Source organism: Pristis pectinata, chromosome 21 (assembly GCF_009764475.1).
Source record: "Pristis pectinata isolate sPriPec2 chromosome 21, sPriPec2.1.pri, whole genome shotgun sequence".
Taxonomy (NCBI): Eukaryota; Metazoa; Chordata; class Chondrichthyes; order Rhinopristiformes; family Pristidae; genus Pristis; species Pristis pectinata.
Genome location: NC_067425.1, coordinates 16,355,587 through 16,362,698, shown reverse-complemented (window position 1 = coordinate 16,362,698; position 7,112 = coordinate 16,355,587).

Below are 7,112 nucleotides of genomic sequence, written 5' to 3'. Positions count from 1 at the left end.
TGCTCAACGAATCCTTTATTGGATGGGTTACAAATTTGAAGGCAAAAACAGAACTACTGAACTACAGAACACAGCCAAATCCAAATGAACAGATTCTTGATTCAAAGCTAGCAGCAAACTACTTCTCTGTCAATCCCCAGTTCAGCAATATGTGCACATTGGGAAGACTGCCTTCCACAGCTGCCGCATGAGAAAGGTCATCAGAACGGCACCAGTCCCAACTCAGCTGGACCTCGGTATCAGGCTATCCAGGACTTGGGACGGGCCCTGGAGTCGTCTCTAAAGGACTCACTTTATTGTACAAGAGTCCTATTAGTTGCACTTGTAAGCTGTCTTCTTAACCAGACCTTGTGAATAGGCTTTGTTTGCTTTGACTGCTAGAAAATACAACATTTGTCCTGTCTCCAACAAAAGCATATAATTAGTGTTGGGCCAGACACACATACACATACTACACAAGAATAAACTTTGGCAACCTGAGAGTGCAGTAGCTGGCAGTAAAGAGCCCTGGTAAGTGGTATGAGAGCAGCAACACTGCAATAAGATGAGAATGTATTGAGAAATTTATGGCAGATGAATAAGTAATGATTTGTACATTTTATCACAAATGTTAAAATACGAACCTTTCTCCTTTGCATCCTGATTTTATTAAAGCTTGAATGCAAATTTGAACAAGACAGTCCATTGCCATGGGAACTACAAACACTTTGCAGACGTTGCTTTTGCAACAATTTATTAATGCACTGGATTTAGTTAACATGTTAAATGTAATTTCTGATGAGCAGAAGGCTCAGTTGCAGAGTTTAATCTGATATGTGTCCAATAATTCTTCCAGTTATAACTATTAGCACAACGAAATAATTTGATCTCAATATGTTTGAGCGCCTGGTGATGTTCAACATTTTACCTACAATAAAAGCACTGGTTATATAAGGCTTGTGGTAAGTGGGGAGGAGAAAGGGATAAAAAGCTTGCTGCATTAGGTTCAATTACACTTTGACTGGACTGCTGCATTATCAGTGTTAATCTGCTTCAATGCCTTTATTTTTCAGCTTTTGATGATGGAGTTATGATTTCTGTAAAAACAATACAGATAACAAGCTACACAATCAGCAATCACAAGAGTAAACTTTGGCAACCTGAAAGTGCAGTAGCTGGCAGTACAGATAACAAGCTACCCATCACACTTCATAAATATTAAGGCTGTAGAATCAGCCAGGGTTCTGTTGCAAAGTCCATCCTTAACCAAGGTAAGGAAAGAACTGGGATTCCTTGTGATGCCTATCCACGATTAAATTTTGTTTGTATGAACACACACACACACGCACACTCTCTCTCACTCTCTCTCTCTCTCTCACTCTCTCTCTCTCTCTCTCTCTCTCCCTCCCTCTCCCCCCCCTCCCTCTCTCTCTCTCTCTCTCTCTCCCCCTCTCCCCCCCGGGTTACAAGTGACCCAACTTACCAAAATCCAAATTTAGCCAAATTCTCTCATACATTTTTCAAACTAGTAATATGTTGCATGGTATTCATTAGTGACTGAATATAGTATATATTCCATTAATTTAATTATAGGTAGTGTTAGGGTTATTATTGAACAAAATGAAAGAATAATAGCAAGTGTCTGTAGAGTGATACAATGTGGATTACAAAAGAAAACGGATTGGAGAAATCAGCTAATGGACAGTTCTAAGAAATAGGACCCTTATGTAACCCAGGGACTGCCTGTTCTCCATTGCCTATAGAGTCACATCTAGCCACTGAAGGCAGAGAGAATAATGGCGGGTGGTCTCTCCAATGTATCCAAAATACTGCGACGTTCAATGGCTGAGGTAGTTTGGCAGGAAGGCAGGCTGAAATCTAGTCATTGGACTTACTTATTAAACAGCTGGATGTTAAAATAAGAAGGTCAAGTTTCTGGAAATGCTCCTTATCTGAATCTTTTTTGTGATCGTTACAGCTTCAGGAATCCCTTTTTAAAATGTAGCATTCCGTTACTGACCAAAAATGCTCCACAATGGGACAAAGGCAATTCCATCACCTGCAGTCTCTGAATCAGAAAATATTATTAGGCATGGCAACCTCCCACAAGTTATAATCTATCTTTCCAGTAATTGGCTCCATTCAATTAGAAAACAGCTAGAAAATAATCTGACAAGTCTGTGTTAAAACAGAACTTACCCTTCACACTTTTACTCCCAAGTTCTCTGAGCAGAGTCCTTCCATGTGTTTTCCAAAGTGAGTGGGAATGGAAGCAGATCTCAGAAAGAAAGGTAGGGACATTGTGCAATTCAAAATACATTAGGCAAAGTATTAATGAAAACATATTCCTCACCTGAAACAGTCCTGTCATTACCAAGATTGATGAAGGAACTGTTATATTCCCAAAATCCATTGCTTCAAATTAAAAAGCCGAATTTCCTAACAGAATTATCTTTTGGGAATGCAAGTTTGACACAAAAACGATGTAGAACCATTCAGCTCCCCTAAGCTTATGTTTAAACTTGTAAACTACATTCAATCAAGATTATTCCCTGTAGCTGCACTTCCCGGTAACTGTGACACTTTACTCTGCATTGTTATTGCTTTTCTCCAGGGCTGAAATGGTGGCCACAAGAGGGCATAGGTTTAAGGTGCTGGGGAGTAGGTATAGAGGAGATGTCAGGGGTAAGTTTTTTACTCAGAGAGTGGTGAGTGCATGGAATGGGCTGCCGGCAATGGTGGTGGAGGTGGATATGATAGGGTCTTTTAAGAGACTGTTGGATAGGTACATGGAGATGAGAAAAATAGAGGGCTATGGGTAAGCCTAGTAATTTCTAGGGTAGGGACATGTTTAGCACAGCTTTGTGGACCGAAGGGCCTGAATTGTGCTGTAGTTTTTCTATGTTCTATGTCCTATATCTCAATGCACCGTGTAATGAACTGATCTGTACGAACGGTATGCAAGACAAGTTTTTCACTGTACCTCAGTACAAGTGACAATAATAAACCAACACCAATATTATTTCAAGATTTAACAATTTCCAGTTTTTAAGCAAATCAACCTTTCAGACTTTGTAGGTTGAAATGAACAGACATGTAGCATATGTATCATTGTTTCAAAAAATATTGGTGCAAAATTAATTCTGCACACTAACTTTTTAAATTGAACAGAAACACAAAAATGGCACTTATACATCAGCTAATTTTGATGTGAATAAAGATCAATTTACTAACACATTCACACACATCTCCCATGCTCACACACTGAATTAGACACTCATGTGATTCTGGACAACATGAATGGCAAGAAGGGTTCCTGCACATGTGATTCAGTTTGGAATTTGAAGTGAAATTTAACTTTTCAAATGAACAAAAGATTTCCTGTGCAGCTGAAGAAATCAAAACAAGGGACAAGATTTTTAACAGTGGAAGATGTTTCTCCCTTTCTCCACTTTATATTAAAACAATTAAAAATATATTTCCTAAACTGAAATATTGATTCTATTTATAGGATAAAATAATTACATTTTACGCATGGAGTGGCTATTTTAACATAGTATCCAAAAGGCAAAATTAAAACATCTAGTTGTGGTCTAATTGCAGACACACTGCACTTCTTCCTTCTCCCCTTAGGTCACATAATGATAGAGGTTTGTAATGGACAAGTAAGGAAACAAAAGGCCAACTCCGGACATTCACATCCCACTTCTACTCTGACCTCTTTCTATCCTCTGTCTTTGACACTCTTCCAATGAAGCTCAACATAACTTGAGAAACGACATTAAGCACATTACATCCTTTTAGACTCAAAATCGAGTTCAGCAATTTCAGGTCATCAGCATCTTGACTCGCTTGTGATTCAAATCTCTCTCAATTCTCCTCCTTCTAAACATTTAATAACTTTACCTCCACAGCTCTCTCGAGTAGAGAATTACAAATGTTCATGGCCTTCAGAAAGAAGAAATTCCTCCTCATCCATCTTAACTGGCAACTGCTTATTCTGAATGGGTGTCCCCAGGTCTGGATAACGCCACCAGTTTTAGTAACTGGTAATTGGTTTATTATTGTCACATGTACCAAGGTACAGTGAAAAGCTTTTGTTTGCATGCCATCCAGAAAAATCATTCCATACATAAGTACATCGAGGTAGTACAAAAGAAAAAAAAAGAATGCAGAATAGTGTTACAATCACAGAGAAAGTGCAGTGCACGCCGACAAATAAAATGCAAGGTCCGCAACATGGTAGATTGAGTGATCAAGAGTTCATCTTTATCATATAAGAGGTCTGTTCAAGAGTCTTATAGCAGCAGGATAGAAGCTGTCCTTGAGCCTGGTGTTATGTGTTTTCAAATTTCTGTATCTCCTGCCTGATGGAAGTGGGTAGAAGAGAGAATGACCTGTCTGAAGTGCTTCATCTACAAGGTCTGTTGGACCTTCATCCTCAACAGTTAAAAAGTTCAGTTGTACCATTCTTTGCCACAAGGATGGCATCATTTTCAGTCAGACCATTAAGATGGTAAATTGGTAAATTAAATTGGTAAATTGGTTTATTATTGTAACATGTACTGAGGTTCAGTGAAAAACTTTGTTTTGCATGCCATCCATACAGATCATTTCAACAGTGCATTGAGATAGTACAGGGGAAAGCAATCACAGAATGCAGAATAAAGTGTTAGAGTAACAGAGAAAGTGCAGTGCAAGCAGACAATAGGGTGCAAGGCCATGAGGTATGAGGTCAAGAGTCCATCTTACCATACTAGGGGACCTTTCAATAGTTCTATAACGGGGATAGAAGCTGATCTTGAGCCTAGTGGTACATGCTTTCAGGCTTTTGTACCTTTTGCCCTATGGGAGCAGGGAGAAGAAAGAATGTCCGGGGTGGGTGGGGTCTTTGATTATGCTGGCTGCTTTACCGAGGCAGCGAGAAGTGTAGACAGAATCCATGGAGGGGAGGCTGGTTTCCATGACCTGCTGAGTTGTGTCCACAACTCTCTACAGTTTTTTGTGTCACGGTTTCTTCAACCACAAAATACTTAGCAACAGTACCTACCTCTTAAAATATTAATGGTCAAAGGTAAGGTAGGTTTTGGCGAACGCTTATCTCAATAGGAAGCTACAATAGTGTGAACAGAAAGTAATAAAAAATATAAATATTTGATCTGAATTTAGAATTGTGAAAAGCAAGTCATATAAATGTCAGAGGACAGCAACTACCACAAAGAAACGGGCCATTCATCCTAATGAATCAACGTCAGTGTTTCTGTTCTTCACGAGAACATTTCTTCGTCTACCCTCAACGAAAAAATATTGTTTATTTCTCCCTCTTGTCCTTATCCATCTTCCCCTTGAATACATCCATTTATTCGAATGAACTATTCCCTGCAGTGCGCAGTGCCACAACTACTCCACGGGTAAAGATGTTTTCTCCTGAATTCCCGATTGAATTAGTGACTACCTTCCGTTTATGACCCATTGTTCTGGACTCACCCGTGGGTGCAGATACCAAGATATGATCCACACTTACATCTATTGTACCAATTCAACTCTGCATTCACCAATAGGACAATTAAGGCACAACACAAATACTTCATTCCAAAATGTTTATGAAGATCAGAATTTATATGTCAGTAATTTCTAAGTGTTGTATACTGTGGTTTTTACCTGGTTTTCGTACAACCACGACTACTATTTCTCACGATCCAGATACAACATGGGTACAAGATTCCTTCCACAGTCACAGCAATGATGGAACAACTGTGTGATACTCTTGGCCAAGCTCTGTATCAACACCTTGGACTTAAAATATTTCATTGAGCTTGCTGGATTTTCAAGTCTCCAACATCTCAATGACAAGGAAAAGGGTTTAAATGCTGCTGGGCATATCAGTGGCAAATGAGCAGTCAGGTCAAATATAAACCTTAAGTATATGAAATGTTGAACTTTTTGTTCAGGTACATAACTTCTACTTGAGAGATTTTCCCCAAAATACAAAGGAATATGCAGTTTATAAATACAGCCCATTGTAGCGGTTGCTACCGCGGAATAAAACAAGACTCACTCGGAGGATTGCCAAACAGAACTGGTTTATTTTCCCACCTTGCGCGGGCCCTTTAAGGGAGAAAAATCCCGCCCAAAAACAGGCAATGACATAAGTCCTACGTCATCAGGACTTTCCCGCGCGCGGGTTCTCCCCATCGCTCGGAAAGATGAGGCCCGCCGCCATCTTGGGCCTCGTCGCTCCGACACCGCGCGACCCGACTGCCGAGCCGGTTCGCCCAACTAGACGGTGAGTCGCCACACCATCATTATTTCTGAGGTAAAAAGTAATGCAAAACTAGCAAAGACTGTTTTGTAATTTACAATACAGACTTTATTTCACATAAATGGATGAAAATAGAAGACATTTTTGACAGAAAAATCCATTTATATGATTTCTGTTTATTGAAGCAACTATTATGAACTGCAGCCAAAGAAAACCATCATTTTATTTTGTTATTTTAAGAAGTAGTCACTTTTAACCTCTGAATATTTAGAATAATACAGTAATGGCTCATTTAAGCACATTATTTACGTAAATTCAGTTATCTATTCACGTCATTTTTACCAGAATAAAGAAATAATGTTATTATTTTATAAATCAATTAAGGCATTTGCTTTACAATTTTTAATCGAGACCGCACAGTGGCAACCTATGCACAGCTCCAGGAAGCCGAGTTCAATCCTTATCTCCAGTGCTGCCTGTGTAGAATTTACAGTCTCCTGGTGAAGGCGTGCGTTTCTTCTGGGTGCTCTGGTTTCTTCCCACATCCCAAAGACATGCTGGTTGGTTGACTGATTGGCCGCTGTGAATTGCCCCTAGTGAGTGGTAGAATTTGGGTAGAGGGCTGAGATGTAAATATGGGGAGAATGAAAAATTAGTTTGGGGGGGGGGGGGAAGGAAATGGGATTGCTGTGTGAGCCAGCACAGACCAGTTGGGCCGAAATAGCCTCTACGTTGTATGGAAATATATGAAGATGAGTCATCGCCAATGCACAGGATTCTGTGTTTTCCAGGGAAATCCTCACTGCCGATCATCAGAAGCTCTCTCCACCTACTCAATGAGTGTTGCTGAAGCCCACACGCACAGTTTAGT